Below are 16,811 nucleotides of genomic sequence, written 5' to 3' on the forward strand. Positions count from 1 at the left end.
CGAAAACAATTGTGTCAAAAAAGCTACGTTTTGAACATTTTCGAAAGTTTCAAATTAGGTCGTTGTGCATTGAGCCTGGGAGAGGGAGTGTCAGACCTTAGTTGCACAGTCAGGAATGATTACGCCATAGCACACTATTTTCTATTTATTTATTTATTTATTTATTCAGAGTTTTATATAGCGCGAACAAGATCTTTACAGATATCAGAGCGCTTCACAGAAACAGGGGGTGATGATAGCATGCGGGTGATGCGACATAATATTGGGTGCAATATAAACTTCAGTAACATGATCGGATAGCAGTCATGTTCAAATAGAAAGTCAGTAAACAATCAGATAATCGAAAAATAAAAGACGAGACTGAGTCTTACATACAATTACGATAAAATCAGGAGAACTTATACTATAAGTATCTAAAAGTTGTAGGGGAAGGGGCCTCGATATACAATAGGCTAACATGAATAGTCTAATAATAGATATTTAGTGAGTAGCATAGAAGGATCGAATGACCATCAAGTAATTGTGGCATACAAGGGGAATAAACAGATCTAGGTCATGCAAAATATGACATTATTTGACATTAGACAATCATGAAACCAGTAATACCCAAGCGGCACGAAAGTCAATGAGGAACAGACATTAAAGTTCAGGTGAACTTGGCCATGAGGATGGCTTTCACCTCTTTCTTAAAGAAGGCCGTGGAGGAGATAAGCCTGGTTTCGGGAGGGAGTGCGTTCCAGATCCTTGGCGCCATTCCTGAGAAGGAGCGTTTGTATGTTCTTTCCTTCCGGAATCTGCGAGGTTTCAAGAGTAAGTTTTTTGAACTTCTATTGGATCTCGACCCTCCTGATATAGTTAGCTTTTGAGTGAGGTAGTTAGGTGCATTGTGGTGTACAGCCGCGTGTGTCATTACAGCGATTTTCAGATGTATTCTGGCTTCAAAGGGCAGCCATTTCAGAGATTTCAAGTCAGGGGTTATATGAGAGTGTTTTCTTGAGCCCGTGATGAGTCTCGCGGCAGCGTTCAAGGAAGCTCTTAGGGGTGCAGTTGTTGCTAAAGGGAGACCACTGAGGGTCACAATTCCATAGTCAATGCGGGGGATGACTAGGGCTTGGACTGCATTTTGGAAGTCTTTGGCTGGGAGGAAGGGTTTCAACTTTCTCAATGTGTTGATTTGGAAATTAGCTCCTTTTGTCGCTCTGCTAATGTGCTGTTGCATGTTGAGCTTTGCGTCCAGTGTGACACCTAAGGATTTCGCGGAGTCCACGATGGTGGGCCGGACATTGAGTGCAGTTAAGTTGTTGAGCCAAAGTTGGATGGTGGTATATTTCGCAGGGGGTGCTATCAGAAGGAACTCAGTTTTCAGAGCATTTAGTTTGAGGTGGTTGTCGGCCAACCACGATTGGGTCTTTGTGAGAGTGTAATTCAGGAGTTTGATATAATCCGGGGATTGTACCTTTAGGTAGAGTTGAGTGTCATCGGCATACATATGGAAGTGTACATTGGAGGCTTGGAGCAAGGAGGCAAGCGGTTCCATGATGAGGTTGAACAGTGTGGGTGAAAGGGAGGATCCTTGTGGAACGCCTAGGTCGACTGGCACAGGCGAGGATAACACATTGTTAATCTTGAACTTCTGAGTCCCGTTATGTAGGAAGGACGTGAACCATTTGAGAACAGTCCCGGATAAACCCATTCTAGTGTTTAGCAGCTCAAGGAGGTTCTCATGTTTGACCGTGTCAAAAGCTGAGGAAAGGTCAAGGAGGATGAGGAGGCATGAATCATTGCGATCGAGGATTTGGTGGGCGTCGTCAATTATGTGAGTCATGGCAGTTTCCGTGCTGTGTTTCGCACGGAAGCCTGATTGGTGGGTGTTGAGGAGATCAAACTTGTCAATGTGTTCGGTTAGTTGAAGCTGTACACATTTTTCCAGCAGTTTGGCCAAGGTGGGGATGTTTGTGATGGGACGGTAGTTGTTTAGGTCGGACGGGTCAGCTGTGGGTTTCTTGAGTATGGGCGTGACTTGCCCCACCTTGAGTGAGTCCGGGATGAGACCTTGTTGAAGGGAGCTGTTAATGATTTTAGTCCAGAGTGGGAGGAGCATGGTGGTGAAGTCTTTTACCGCGTTAGCAGGCAGGGGGTCTGTGAGGTGATTAGAAGGTTTCAGGGTACCGAGCAGTTTGAATATTGCATCTTCTGAGTAGATGTCAAAGGAGGCCCACGATGCGTTGTTTTTTGGCTGGGCGTTAGACATTCTGATGTGCACAGGGTGTTGGCTTACATCATTGAGGAGATCATTCCTTATGTTGTCGGTCTTTTGCTTGAAGAAGGTGGAAAAGTCTTCACTGTGTGGGATATCGCTTGTTGGGTTGTTTTGTTGTAAGGGTTGCGGCTTTGTTTGACTTTTGACTAGTTCGAACAATTTTCTTGGTCGGTTTTTCGCTTGGTCAAGCTGGAGGCGAAAGAATATATGTTAAGGTTTAAGTTAATACAAGTTAAGTTAATGCAAGTTCCAAGAGAAGTGTTTCGGCACTGAGTAGAGAATATTGACCTCTAAAAATGTTTTACTTTTTGGTAAGAAAAGGTTCATGTGTATAAGGCATTATGGGTGATGCAGGGTTTATTGTAGAGTGTTCTGGCTTTAATGGAAAACCATTGGTTTGTTTGTAGGGTGGGAGTAATTCGATCAATTGTTTTGCCCCAATGACAAAGCAAACAGCCACATTCAGAGGTTCCCATATAGATTAGAGTTATACTCTGGGTATGCGCATCAAAGGGGATATAGCATAGTCCAGTCAAGACAGGACAAGAGATTCAGCCAAGGTCTTGGGATCCTTTTCTTGGATCCTCAGAGGAATCCTTGTTAAAAGTGTGTCCTCTTACCAATCCCATAAATATGAAATTGTGATTAATTGAAGCCATTGGATTTGCAGAAGGTAAGCTGTACTGTAAATCGGTGGGGCTCTTGAACCACTGAATGTATAATTTGTGACTCATTTAGAGGTGGAGAACTGCTGGTGAAGCCTCTGCTAGCACCACTGCAGATAGGGCCAGATGCATCATGCAAAGAAATAGCTATTTCTTTGCATGATGCATCTGGCCCTATCTGCAGTGGTTATTAGCGATTATTAAGGAATCGCAAATAAGGACTCGCTGTTAGGCATGCATGATGAGGATAGCGAAAAAATAAAGAATCGCAAAAAATCGCTAAATACAATATCGATTCCATGTTAAGGAATCGCTATCGCGAAAAACAAACATTTTCGCATTTTGCGATCCCGCTATTTGCGATATCGCAAATAGCGATATCGCTAATAGCGAGAACATGAAAACTACAGAGTCGCATTGGGAGCAGGCTGATGACATCACAACCAGGAAGTCAATCAGCCCATGCTGCCACCCGTGCACAGAGGAACAGAGAGGCAGAAGCTGAGTGCTGGGAGAGAGAGCAGAAAAACAAAACTGGAGTTTGCTTACAGGTGGAGACAGCCAAAATGTCCCAAACAGCTACAGAGGAGGGTGCAGTGGCCAGGAAGAGAAAAATCAAGTTCAGTGAGAGTGAACTTGAGCACCTCATTGAGGAGGTGGCAAACAACCATGAGAAGCTATTTGGAAAGCTCTCCCTCAAAGTACCAGAGGCTGAAAAAAGAAGGACATGGAACCGGATCAAAAACAAGGTCAATGCTGTGGGGGTCACACATCGCAGCATAGATGATTTAAAGAAACGCTGGTACGACCTGCGTAGCCGAGCCAAGGAGCGGATAGCGGAAAAGCTGAAGGAGGCGAAGGGGACCGGAGGAGGAAGCCCAACAGTCCCAGACAACACAGCCCAGGAGGACATGGTTGAGGGCACAATCGAGCCTGAAGCAGTGGTGGGAGTAACGCAGCTGGATACATCCGGGGCGGCCAGTTGCACAAAAGGTAAGATGAATGGAAATCAGCATATCAATGTACATACTGATAGTGCCCAATTTTAAATCAACCTGCAAACTCACATTAGAAATAGTCCAGTACACATTTTACATAGGGACACCAATGCATCATGGGACCTGTAGTCTGTAGAACCCAATTGCCTGTCAGAATCCAACATAGTAAGCCCAAATGCTACCAAAATGCAGTACATGAGAGACAGTGAAAGCATAAATGTATTGATTTTTAATGTTGCTCAACTAATGCAACAACATAAAATAACATAGCACTGTTTCACATCACAGATGCAGCAGAAGTACACACTGATGACAGTGATAGTGGAGACAGCACACAGGTCATCCAAGAGACTGCCGTGTCAAAACCTGTGACACCACCACCCAAATCCAAGGCACCAGCAAAACGCAGGGCCACAGTTACACCACTGCAGCCAATGGAGTCAGAACAGGTACCAGTTACTGCTCCTGGGACAAGCCGTCCGAGTGCGAGCCACACAACTACATCGCAGGCACATGTCCGTCCAGGAACAAGACGCAGGCCAAGGACCCATACCTGGGCACAGGAGGCAGGAACTTCCAATGAGTGGGGCGGCGTGGAGTCACAGATGGTGCGGGTGCAGCGCCTGCAAGCGAGGCATATGGGAGCCATTAACCTGAAGATGACGAAAATGAACAAAAACATATCAGTAATGGCCGAGAGTGTGAGGGAGCTCACTACTGCACTAGTGGAGGCAAACAGACAATCAAACAACACACTGCAGGAGGTGGCGCGTGTGATGCAGGAGGGACACACCACACAGAGGAGGAGGCATCACCAGTTCGTGACCTGCATGGGTGGGTATACCAGGTCCAACAACAAGATTTGCGCCAGCATGGCACAGCTGTCACGCCGGTCGGTGGAAATGCAGATTGATATGGGCCATTGTTGTGGGGATGTGTCCAAGGCACTTGGCCAAATTACCACTGCCGTTGAACTGATGCAGTCTAGCACTGGTGGTCAGGGCAATGTTACAGGGGAAGAGGGTAGTGAGGCATCCAGCCTAAGCAGCATCACTGCGCCACTGACCACTGTCAGAAGGAGCAGTAGCCGTAGACAAACACCTCCCGCTGCATCCGGGAATGCAGATGCAGATGCAGGAGAAAGACATTTGGGTGTGAGAGGGAGGAGACGCTAAACATCATCAGAAGGGTGTAAATCATCTTGGTGACGTAACCATGTCCAAGACATTCTTTGTGACTGCATTTCAAGTCCTTTCTGTGTCTCTTGTGTCCTTCAGTGCATGCAGTTAATGTGCTAATGGCCACCAGCTCTGTTCAATTTTACACCCCTACCGCCTGACGTGGTAATAAATACTTTATCTTCAAATGCAATTGAGTGTTGCGTGTCATCATTACATACCTTAGAAATAATGCTGGGTGATGTCTGTACGTTTTCTTTGCCCCTCCGCTGAACTCCCAAGATGTGCCCGGGGTGGGTGTGCTGGGGGCTGGTTGCCCTCTGTGTCGGATTCCTCAATGGGGATACCTCTCCTTGTTGCTATGTTGTGCAACATAGCACATGCCGCAATTATCCTGCAGCATGTTTCCGGTTGGTACAGCATTGCTCCTCCAGTTTCATGCAGGATGCGGAAGCGACTCTTGAGCAATCCAAATGTCCGTTCTATTACATTACGTGTCCTGATGTGGGCTTTATTGTACCTCTGTTGTTGTGGGCTGGCTGGGTTCAGGTATGGAGTCAAGATGTAATGCCTCACCGCGTATGCACTGTCACCTACAGAGTTACAAACAATATGTTAGTGTCAGGTATGCATTGCCATTACATAATTCAGTGATGAGTAATGTATTCAATTTACCTAGCAGGTGTCCATCGCCAAAATCACCCCTGAGCAGACGTGTGTGCAAGCCACTATGGCGGAGATGTAGGAATCGTGAGTGCTCCCAGGGTATTGTGCTATGAGATCAGTGTTGATGTTTTTAGCATTGCACACAGCTTGGACATTTATTGAGTGATATGCTTTCCGGTTGCGGAGGATATACTCATTGACGGCAGGGGGACATATGGCTACGTGGGTGCAATCTATGCATCCGATCACGTGTGGAAACTGGGCAACTTGGTAGAAGTCCTGTTTTGTTTGGCTCAATTCCTGTTGGGTTGTGGGGAAGGTGATGTGGTTGTTGATCAGAGACATCATGGTGGCCAGGAAGGATTTAAAGAACCGCGAGAGGGAGCTCTGTGATACCCCTCCGGCTTCTGCCACTATATCCTGGCGCAAGCAGGTGCAGGCAACATAGCACCTCCACATGAGTTGGGATTGCCTGGGTCCTACGTGTTTGGCTCTGCAATAGTGGGTCCAATTCATCTATTAAGTATAAAATCATTGCTGCATTCATCCTGTACTTGTCATATATTTGCTCACGAGTCTGTCCCAACAAAGTGATGCGCAGGCGGAAGATTCTCTCCTGGATTCTCCTTCTGGCCTGGCCTGCTGCAAGTATCCTCCTCCTCCTCGCAAAAAGGTAGAGTCCTGCCATTGTGGGAGGCCACTATGGCCTCATGGGTCTGTTTAAATAGACCTCAGATGTATAGCAGGTGAGTGATTTTTTTTTTTTTACCACCTGATTGTGATTCCCTTTAAACTGCTATTGCAAAATTGCGATTTATGCTTTCTCTTCCAGGGGATCCTCATCAATAGTCATAAGCATTAGAATATTCCCGCCCATGTGCGGGACCCCGGAAACACTATATTATATGTGCCCCACATATATATATACACTCATATATAATATATATACATATATATATATATATATATATATATATATATGTATATATATATATATATATATATATATATATATATATATATATATATATATATATATATATATATATATATATATATATATATATATATATAAACATGCAATAGCAGCCAAAAAGAATAGAGCTGAAATATGCTCCAAAGAATTTCCACCATACATGAGAAATAAGCATTAGAAACATGAGAAAACAACACAAGGTTTGTTTTAGAAACTGTTTTAATGCTCAGAAAGCAGTAGAAATTCTCATAACTCACTGGAAGCATAGAAAGCTCCCAGGCTGCATTGCAAACACACAGTCTAAAAAGACTGAAAAGCTAACCTGTAGCTGCATAGCAATAAACTGACACCGTGCCTTTAAGGCACCCATGACCCCCAGTATCCCATCATGCCTCAGGGGTGACAGTTAGGTCAGTTGTTCTTTCCGGCTCCTTCAGAGAAGGACCCTGGTTACACAGCTCCACTATTTTTCTGGTTTTTGACAGAAAAATTCTTCACTTTTAACAATTTTTTGCTCTTACTCGACGTTTAACAGCTAGTCAAGTAAGATACTGTCTTTTTCAGTCAGTTTGGTGAGCATTTTCTCCTGAGAATGCCTTCACTATTTGACAAGTGTCCTTCTTGTGGCAACAAGAAGGCCAAATCAGACAACCACGACGTCAGTATCCTGTGTCTGCCTGAAGATCATGATCCAGGCAACTGTCCTCATTGTGAACACCTGTCAGGGAGAACTCTTAAGGACAGGGAGAGGATTCGCATTTATGGCCTAGCTCATAGGTCATCAAGAGGAAGATCTCCGGTGAAGAAGGGCTCCAAGAAGACTCATACATCTTCCAGAAAGAAGTCTTCACACCCTTTACCTTCAGCGTCGGGCTCGGCGCTGAGAAAAGAACCACCGGTGGATCATTCGTCGTCTAAACTACCGTCGACGGCGGGCTCGCCGTCGAAGAGAAGACCAGGTACGTCGACGACGTCGAAGCGTCCGACGTCGAGGAAGGGTACTCCGCCGCCGTCAACCGGGAGATGGTCGGCGTCGAGATCCAAGACCCCTCCGCCGTCGTCAACCAGGCGACGACCGGCGTCGAGGGAGGTCACCCCTCCGCCGTCGTCATCCAGACGTCGACTGGCGTCGAGAAGTGGGACTCCTCCGCCGTCGTCAAAGAAACGACGTTCGGCGTCGAGGACCAAGACCCCTCCGCCGTCGACAGGAAGAAGTCGATCGGCGTCGAGGATACAGTCTCCGTCGGTGTCTTGTCAACTCTCGGCATCGAGGGTGTCCAATACCCCTCCGCCGTCGTCGCACAGACACTCGACGTCGAGGCAGAGGACTCCGTTGACGGCTGGGCATCACCGTTCGACGTCGAGAGGACCTCCGTCGACGACTGAGTTTGGTCATTCGACGTCGAGGGAGAGACTTCCGTCGACGACCGAACATCGTCGTTCGACTCCGAGTAAACCTCCGTCAACGACTGGACACCGTCGGTCGACGTCGAGAGAGAGGACTTTGTCGACGGCCGGTAATCGCCGCTCGACGTCGAGACAGGGAACTCCGTCGGCGTCTGCTCATCGACGTTCGACGTCGAGAGACCATACATCCTCGCAGAGGCAATCTAAGTCAAGATTGTTTGATCCGCCGACTCCCCGAAGGCGCACGACGACAAGGGAAGATCGCTCGACGTCGAGGGGTTCAGACGTGGTTATGGTGACGGAGTCAGCTTCCCGTCATTCCACTTCGAGGTCCTCTAGCTCCTCAGCTGCATCTTCGAAGTCCAGAAGTCCCGTACGCAAGTCTCCTGAGCGTCGGACAGACCCTCGAGCGGATAAAGTCAGACTGTCACCTAGATGGTATAGATCTTTGGACCATTGGAGAGAGTGTGGGGCTGCACAGCGTATGCAAGACTATGCCAGCTCACATCACAGATCTCCTCTTCTGGATCTTGTGGAGGAGATGGACAAGCGTAGCCCTCCCAGGCGCAAATCTCCTGTGAGGACACCAACCAGATCTCCAAGAAGGTCCCGCTCTCCCAGAAGAGAACCTCGTTCAGAGGACCGGGTCAGATCTCGCTCTCCGAGACGGGAGGAGCGTTCAAAAAGATCGAAAGAGAGGGGGCGCAGTGATCACCGTAGACGTCGACGAACTCCGTCTACTTCATCCACCTCTTCTACCAAGTCTTCTAAGAGGGACTACTCCCCTACTCTAACGGACAGTCCTACGTCCAGATCCTCCCCAGTGGATGACATTGGCACGTATATAGACGTCTTGCAAAGAGGAGCTCAAAAGTTGAACATTGAAATGTCTGTCCCTCAGGTTACAACGACAGTCATTTTTGAGACTTTACATAAAAAAGCGATCTCTCGTCCTCTACTGCCATTGGTCCCGGGAATCATGGTTCCTGTCAATGATGTATTCCTGACTCTGGCGGCTATCAGAGCGGTGCCAGCCCGCATTCAGAAAAAATACAAACCGGCCTCTTCTGACCCGGTGTTTGTAAAATCTGACCCTCCAGCAGACTCGGTAATTGTGGCAGCGGCGAGGAAGACCCACGCAGTTGCCGGCTCTTCTTCAATCCCACCAGACAAGGACAGCAAGACCCAGGATTCCTGGGGTCGTAAGGTTTGCAACTCCGCTGCTTCCACTCTTAAGGTTTCTAGTGCTGCTGCGCTTCTGGGTCAGTACGACAGAGCATTATGGGACTCTATGGAAAGATTCAAATCCAAGCTGCCAAAAGAAGATCAGCAGGATTTTGAAGAGACTATGACTGAAGGATGTCTGGTAGCCAATCAGATGATAAGCACGGCTGTGGATGGTGCTGTCCTGGCGGCACATTCCTATTCACATGGAGTTTGTGCTAGGAGGTCTGCATGGTTGCGGCTTACAGGCCTGAAGCCAGATGCTCAACATCGCATCCTTAATCTCCCCTTTTCGGGTTCCGCTCTCTTCGGGGAGCACGCTGACGAAGAAATGGCCCGAATGAAGACGGAACTGGACACAGTGAAAGCGGTGGGCTTGGAAAAGAAGAAAGAGTTCAAGCGCCGCTTCAAGACCAACAGGGGGAGAGGGGCTCAACAGAGGGTTCAAACCCCTCAATGGTCCCAAAATAAGAATCAAGGAAAGTCTCAGTTTCGAGGTAAACCTGGCAGAGGTAGAGGAGGTCATCAACAATCCTCTACCACCACGAGAGGAGGAAAAGCCTGAACAGTGGCTTCCTCTGGCGCCGTTGCCCACTCCAGTGGGAGGAAGTGCTTCGCAACACCTGGCAGAGTGGGTCAGCATCACAAAGGATCAGTGGGTGCGGAATATACTGCGCAATGGATACAGGCTACGTTTCCGTGCACCTCCGAAAAACATTCCTCCGAAGAGCTCTTGCCCTCACCAGCTGAGCTTGCTCCGGAGAGAAGTTAAAATCCTACTGCAAAAAAGAGCGATAGAGGTGGTCCCTCTCGCTCAAAGAGGAAAGGGAGTTTACTCCAGATACTTTCTGGTCCCCAAAAAAGATCAGGAAGACAAGTTCAGACCTATACTCGATCTACGACTCTTGAACAAGGTCATCATCAGAGAAAAGTTCCGCATGTTGTCGCTTCACCAAATATGTCCACATCTTCAAGTCGGAGATTGGATGTGTTCGGTGGACCTGCCAGATGCATACTTTCACATCCCTATTGCTCGACAACATCGCATGTTCTTGAGGTTTGTCGTGGGGAACAAACACTACCAATACAAAGTACTACCCTTCGGTCTCAAGTCCGCACCACGAGTCTTCACCAAATGCATGGCAGTGGTGGCGGCTTTTCTGCACAAGATGGGGCTCTTCATATATCCATACCTGGACGACTGGCTCCTAAAAGGTCCATCGCCGGTACAGGTAAAGCACGATCTTCATCTGTGTCTACTGCATTTACACAGGCTCGGTCTCCATGTGAACCTGGAGAAATCAGTCCAGCAGCCTACACAGTCAATCCACTACCTAGGCTCCGTTCTGGACACAAAAGTGGGAAAAGCGTTTCCTTCGGAGGAGAGACTTTTTTCCATGAGCCAGAAATGTGGAATCCTACTAGGATCTCTGCTTCCAACAGCTCGACAAGTAGCATCCCTGCTGGGTTCCATGGCGTCCTGCATCTTTCTCATCCCAAACGCCAGGCTGAGAATGCGTCCGCTACAGCAGGCTTTCGAGGATCAGTGGGATCAGGCGACAGGTCTTTGGGAGGATCACATCAGGCTCTCCCAAGCGACAAAGGAGGCTATCAAATGGTGGACACGGAGAAAGAATTTGCTGGTGGGGGTTCGTTTTCACCAACCTCTTCCAACCCAGTCGATAGTGACGGATGCCTCTCTACAAGGTTGGGGAGCGCACATGGGTCCGCTTCAAATTCAAGGCCAGTGGTCTGCGCAGGAGCAGACATACCACATCAATATGTTGGAACTCAGAGCGGTCTTCCTGGCTCTCAAAGCTTTTTTACCAGCGATAGAGTCCAACTCAGTCCTAGTTCCGACGGACAATACGACCACCATGTTCTATCTGAACAAACAAGGGGGCACACGATCTCGCCCACTCTCACGAGAGGCTCAGGCAATCTGGCATTGGCTCCTCCCTCGAGGCCTCACGGTAGTGGCAGTGCACCTCCCAGGCGAGTTGAACGTAAAAGCAGACGCACTCAGCAGGCACTTCGAAGATCAGCCAGACTGGGTGCTAAACGACGAAGTAGTAGAAGAACTTTTTCGTTGCTGGGGTCGTCCAACCATAGATTTGTTTGCAGACGACGAAAACTCCAAATGCCACGCCTTCGCGTCCAGGTTCCACCGTCCAGGGACTCAGGGGAATGCTCTACTGATGGATTGGTCAGGGACATTCGCTTACGCGTTTCCTCCCCTGGCTCTGATTCCGAGAGTAGTTTCCAAGCTCTGCAAGTCGAACATGGAAATGATCCTGATAGCTCCGGGCTGGCCGCGGCAGTGGTGGTACCCGGACCTTCTACATCTGTCTGTGTGTCCACACAGACGACTTCCTTGCAGGCCGGACCTGTTGAGCAAGATGAACGGGAGGATAATGCATCCCAACCTCCCATCACTGAACTTAACAGCATGGCTCCTGAGGTCCTGCAATACGGACATTTGAACTTGCCTCCGGAATACATGAACATTTTAAAGGAGGCTAAGAGACCTTCCACGAGAGCGTCCTATGCGTTCAAGTGGAAGAGGTTTTTCTTATGGTGTAGGGATCATAGTCTTGATCCGACTAAAGGTCAGTAGGACGTCATCTTGCCATACCTCCTTTCCCTAGCGACTGCTGGTTTAAAATACGCTTCTATTAGGGTGCATTTGTCAGCCATAGTAGCATACAGAAAATCACCTGATCAAGTTTCTTTCTTTCAGGTTCCAGTGGTTAAGGACTTCCTCCAGGGGTTGAAAAAAGTGTATCCCCCTGTGCGAAATCCTTCTCCTCCATGGGAATTGAACCTGGTGCTATCCAGGTTAATGTCACCGCCTTTTGAGCCCATCCACAAGGCCTCTTTACAACATCTCTCTTGGAAGGCGACCTTTTGGGTGGCTATTACCTCTGCTCGCAGAGTAAGCGAGATTCAGGCTCTCTGTGCGAAAGAACCATATACTGTCTTTCATCACAATAGGGTAGTCCTAAGGGCTCATCCAGTTTTCTTGCCTAAAGTCATTTCTGATTTTCATATAAATCAGTACATTTCCCTCCCTTTGTTTTTTCCAAATCCTACGACCCCAGCCGAGCGGTCACGTCACTCATTAGATCTTAAGAGAGTACTCAAGTTCTATTTGGAAATGACCAAAGGGATTAGGAAAACGGATCAACTGTTTGTGAACTATGGTTCTATGCGAACAGGTTTTCCAGCGGCCAAGAGGTCTATCGCGAGATGGATTGTCTCGTGCATTAAATTGGCTTATCAGCTTGCAGGCAAGCCTTTGTTGCAGTCACCCAAAGCGCATTCCACTAGAGGGAAGGCCGCTACGGTAGCTTTCTTGCATGACGTTCCAATGTCGGAGATATGCAAGGCTGCAACATGGAAATCAGTTCATACATTTACGAGGCATTACTGCCTAGAATCTGATTCCAGGGCCGATACTCAAGTAGGACAAGCCTCTTTGAGGAATCTATTTGGGTAGCCTACGGCCTGTACGAGCTTAGTGGTTACTAGGCTTAATATGGTTATTACTGTATTGTTACTCCTTTGCCCGCAGGGAGATGAGGTGAGGCTCGCTATTCTATTCTAATGCTTATGACTATTGATGAGGATCCCCTGGAAGAGAAGGATTAGTTACTTACCTGTAATCCTAGTTCTCTTCCAGGGGTATCCTCATCAAAGTCATAAGCAACCCTCCCGCCTCCCCGGGCAAAGGACATTCTTTAATAAGGAGATATTGTTAACCTATCTGTTACTGGGTTTATTTTCAGTCTCCGAAAAGAACAACTGACCTAACTGTCACCCCTGAGGCATGATGGGATACTGGGGGTCATGGGTGCCTTAAAAGGAACGGTGTAAGTTTATTGCTATGCAGCTACAGGTTAGCTTTTCAGTCTTTTTAGACTGTGTGTTTGCAATGCAGCCTGGGAGCTTTCTATGCTTCCAGTGAGTTATGAGAATTTCTACTGCTTTCTGAGCATTAAAACAGTTTCTAAAACAGACCTTGTGTTGTTTTCTCATGTTTCTAATGCTTATTTCTCATGTATGGTGGAAATTCTTTGGAGCATATTTCAGCTCTATTCTTTATTTGGCTGCTATTGCATGTTTTTACATATATATATATGTATATATATTATATATGAGTGTATATATATATGTGGGGCACATATAATATACTGTTTCCGGGGTCCCGCACATGGGCGGGAATATTCTAATGCTTATGACTTTGATGAGGATACCCCTGGAAGAGAACTAGGATTACAGGTAAGTAACTAATCCATATTCGCTATTAGCGATTTTCTATGAATCTGCTTAGCGAATATTTAGCGAATTCGCTAAATTGATATTGTGAAATCGCAATATGTTTCGCTGTATCCTTGGATTCTCGCTAATTACGATTCGCTACGGGGGTGCAACCTGGATTCTGCGATTTATTTTGCGATTTCGCATATTTGATTTTGCGAATTCGCATTTTTTTAATTTTTAGCTTCATGAATGGCTTTTCATTTATTTGCGATCGCAATTGCTATTTCGCACCTATTGCGATCGCTATTTTGGTTGATGCATCTAGCTGATAGTCGTTTGTGGTGGCACATCAAGCACACGGCTGCACCTTTAATAACCTGGAGCGGTGCCCTATTTATAGCAATCCTACATTGACGATTTTCCATGTCCATGCTGTGAGGCATGGAAGGCCCTGAAAAACAATGTCCACCACTTGTAGGAAGAAAACTCCCTTTGCACCAGGATCATTGTTTTTTTGCTATTCATTTTTTATTTTTTTATAAACAAATCCTTGCTTCCTGGATTTGTTTCTAAAAAACAAAAAGATAATGCCATAACAAGAGTAAACAGAGATCAGACTAAATTATTGTTTTATTTGATGTTATTGGCATGCAGGGAGATTTATAAGATGTGGGTAAATGATCATCCACCCCTGTATATTGATGGGCTACAGTCTGTGAAAGGTATTGTAAGACTGGATGTAGCCGATCCAGGGAAGAAAATATATGCATTTTGATAAGTTGGTTGGAAGCAGAGGGTTAGGTGACAGAAGATATGTCCTATGATTACGCTTTTATGCCTCACAATTCACTTTTCTACCAGGTAAGGTGCCCTCTCCTTCCAGCATAAAGGTAGAATTTGCAAAATAATTCTGTGGAAGGTGAATCTGAGGCGAATGAGGACATTAAAAAGTTAAAAAAAATATGCCGCAACAGCATGGCAGCACACGTAGCATTCAGCTTTCCCGAATGTGTATTGATAGGAAAGCATGCCTAACATGAACCTCTTCAGAGAGGATATTGGGGAACAACGGTGGGGTCTCTGACAACTTGGTGTGCCATATGCCAGTTCCCAAAATGGCCACTAAGTCTATTGTCAACGGTAATGTGAAGAGATTTAGAGCTATTAAAGATCAGTGGATTGCAATCAAGAGTGTGGAAGGAATCAACACTAGTTGCTTAGAAGAAATGCGAAGAAACTCAATTTTATCATTACGTAGTGCATTGGCATCCAATAATAAACCATCTGGAGGACAGAGGCAAGGTGTGAAATATAATCCGGTGAGGAGATCTTAAAGTAAACCTGAGGATTGTCAGCATACTGTTGGATCCAAGATCTTTTGCGGATCACAGCAAGAAAAGTGCAGTTGTCAGGATGTGGTGATTTTTGTGGCAATTTGATAGAACTGGAAATTAAATTCCCAATTTTGATCTGCTAACGTCATTTAGTTAAAGATGACTTTATGCTTGTCCAGGCTTTTGATGAGAGAGAAACAGTAAACTATGTCAAAAGCCAAAGATAAGTCAAGGAGAACAAGTAAACATGAGTTTTCAGAGTTAAGAATGTATAAAGAATCATCAATGACTTTGATCAATGCAGTCTCCTTACTCTAGTCTATAAGCTGAAAGTCAACACCTCTTTCAGTTACCTTAGCGAAGAAAGGAATCCCTGAGCTACGGAAAAAATTATTAAGATCTTCAGCATTAATAGATAGTCTCTTCAGTAGGGGCAAGACTTGGCTGATTTAATGCTAGGATCTTCAACTGTAAAAAAACAAGCATTTGCAATGCAATCGGTCTCGCATTGGCGAAAGTTAGAGATATTGGCGTTGTAAATGAGAACGTTTTTTTATTGTGACATGGGAATAGTTTATTTTATAGAAATAGCACATTGTTTTTAGTCTTGGTTACTCAAACGTGTATACACACAACTTTTAAGCAGATCTTTAGGATTACACAGCCCACTCTGCCAATACTGACAAAACTTTAATTCGAACAATAAAAACAAAGTATGTAATATGTATACACATTGTTTATGTTACAACATTCGCTGGCCAGGGTAAAATGTACAAATCCTAGGCTGCGGATCTGCTTTTCACTGTAAGAAAGCTGGCTGTTATCAACCTGCAAAACAGCTTTAAAGTGCAGATCACTAGCTATGTTAATTACAATTGTCCTACAGCACAAAGTAGCTGGTGAAGAACACATTCCATCACCCCTCAAAGAAAGAAAATGTATCCTAGTGCCATATTTTGTGCTTTCAACAAAAGCTTGGCCTGGAGACCTGGTGTCAGAATAGCGCATGGTGCGCTGTCAGACCATACGAGCGATTTGGACAGCTGACAGTAAACCTGCTCGAACCTTTTCCCTTTTTAAAAGCATGCCCGGGCACAATAGACTGGGAACAAGGACGTATGTCACAGGAACTATTTATAGTACAGGGCCCGGTACTTGCTTCTGTGCTTTTCCTTGCCAGTGTTTGTGTTACTCACTTTCCCAGCGCTGAGAACCATCCTAGCAAGCACATCGGAATAGTTTATTTTCCTTATCAAGAAAGTTAGTTGAAACACTGTAGAGAGAGAGTAAGCATCATGTTGACACCCATGGCTCCTCCATTAGTGCCCATACCCTTTGTCCCTTACCATGAGCACACTAACGTTCCACTTGGACACCTTACCAGTGCCATTGGGGCACGAAGTAGCAAAAGAGTTTGTAGAAGAAGAACAGCTGGCAGCCAGCACAGACTGCTGCGTGCAACCATAGTGAAGAATGACAGCACCACGGCACTACTGCACCTCCTGGGGGGAGGAGCGACCGACGCAGGCAACTGCCAAGAGTACACCCACTCCAGGGCACCATCTGCAACACCGGCCGACCTACACGACGGTTAGAGTGTAGAAATAGATGAAGGCGGTGTCTATTATAGCTAAAGCGGTGGCCATCTTGTACAATGTCCTTTTGTAGTTTATACGATGTATGTTAAACAAGATATTTGAAAGGTGCCACGAATGAAAACACTATTTCGAAATACTTGTAAGATCTGCCAAGTATATGGTATTTTTTTTATAACTTACAACTGTTAAGATCTGCCAAGTATATGGTATTTTTTTTATAACTTACAACTGTACTGATTATG

At 46.1% G+C, this 16,811-nt stretch overlaps 1 long non-coding RNA gene across 1 annotated transcript; it reads right to left on the bottom strand.

The window, feature by feature from the left end:
* Positions 1 to 4,403: 4,403 nt before the first annotated feature.
* LOC144799559 (uncharacterized) lies at positions 4,404 to 16,443 on the bottom strand. Its single transcript, XR_013603837.1, has 3 exons — positions 16,353 to 16,443; positions 5,323 to 5,694; positions 4,404 to 4,576 (listed from the first exon to the last, which is right to left on the bottom strand). It is a non-coding gene; the product is annotated as an uncharacterized LOC144799559 (long non-coding RNA).
* Between the last annotated feature and the right edge of the window lie 368 nt (positions 16,444 to 16,811).

The sequence above is a fragment of the Lissotriton helveticus genome, chromosome 12 (assembly GCF_964261635.1).
Source record: "Lissotriton helveticus chromosome 12, aLisHel1.1, whole genome shotgun sequence".
Classification (NCBI taxonomy): domain Eukaryota; kingdom Metazoa; phylum Chordata; class Amphibia; order Caudata; family Salamandridae; genus Lissotriton; species Lissotriton helveticus.